This window comes from Nestor notabilis, unplaced genomic scaffold (assembly GCF_000696875.1).
Source record: "Nestor notabilis isolate BGI_N333 unplaced genomic scaffold, ASM69687v1 scaffold13285, whole genome shotgun sequence".
NCBI classification, from domain to species: domain Eukaryota; kingdom Metazoa; phylum Chordata; class Aves; order Psittaciformes; family Psittacidae; genus Nestor; species Nestor notabilis.
Genome location: NW_009929836.1, coordinates 1 through 581, shown reverse-complemented (window position 1 = coordinate 581; position 581 = coordinate 1).

Below are 581 nucleotides of genomic sequence, written 5' to 3'. Positions count from 1 at the left end.
ACTAGATGATCTTTAAGGTCCCTTACAACTCGAACAATTCCATGATTCCAAGTCTCCCCATCCCATTCCAAACAGAGCAGAGGGTAAAGCAAAGCGCCCGGTGGGATTTTTCTTCCCCTCAGTTCATTGACCTAATCCTGCTTTCCCCCCCCGTAACAACTTAATAAATCACATAGCAAGATACCAGACACTGGGAATCCCAGCAGAGGCGGTACCCGGGTGGTCCATCCTCCCAGGGATTGAAAGGGGGGGGACGGGGGATATGGAGAGGGGTGGAAACTGGGACACGCGTGTCTCAACGCCTCCCGCTCCCGGGAAGCAGCGGCGCGATGCCTGCACCTTCCTCCATCTCCCCGTGCTGGAAGTGAGTCACGGGCTGGCAGCGGGTGGGATGCGGATACGGGAATGATGCTGGAGGAGGCGAAGGGGATATTTTGGGAACGGGCAAAAGAAGGCATTGCAATGAGGCCTCCCCGGGGCTACTCCCCACATCCATCCTCCCCCCCGTATCCCTCCATCCCTCTGTGCCGTACTCACAGCGGCGGGGGGGGGGCCGGGGGGGGGTGATCGGGGGGGACGAC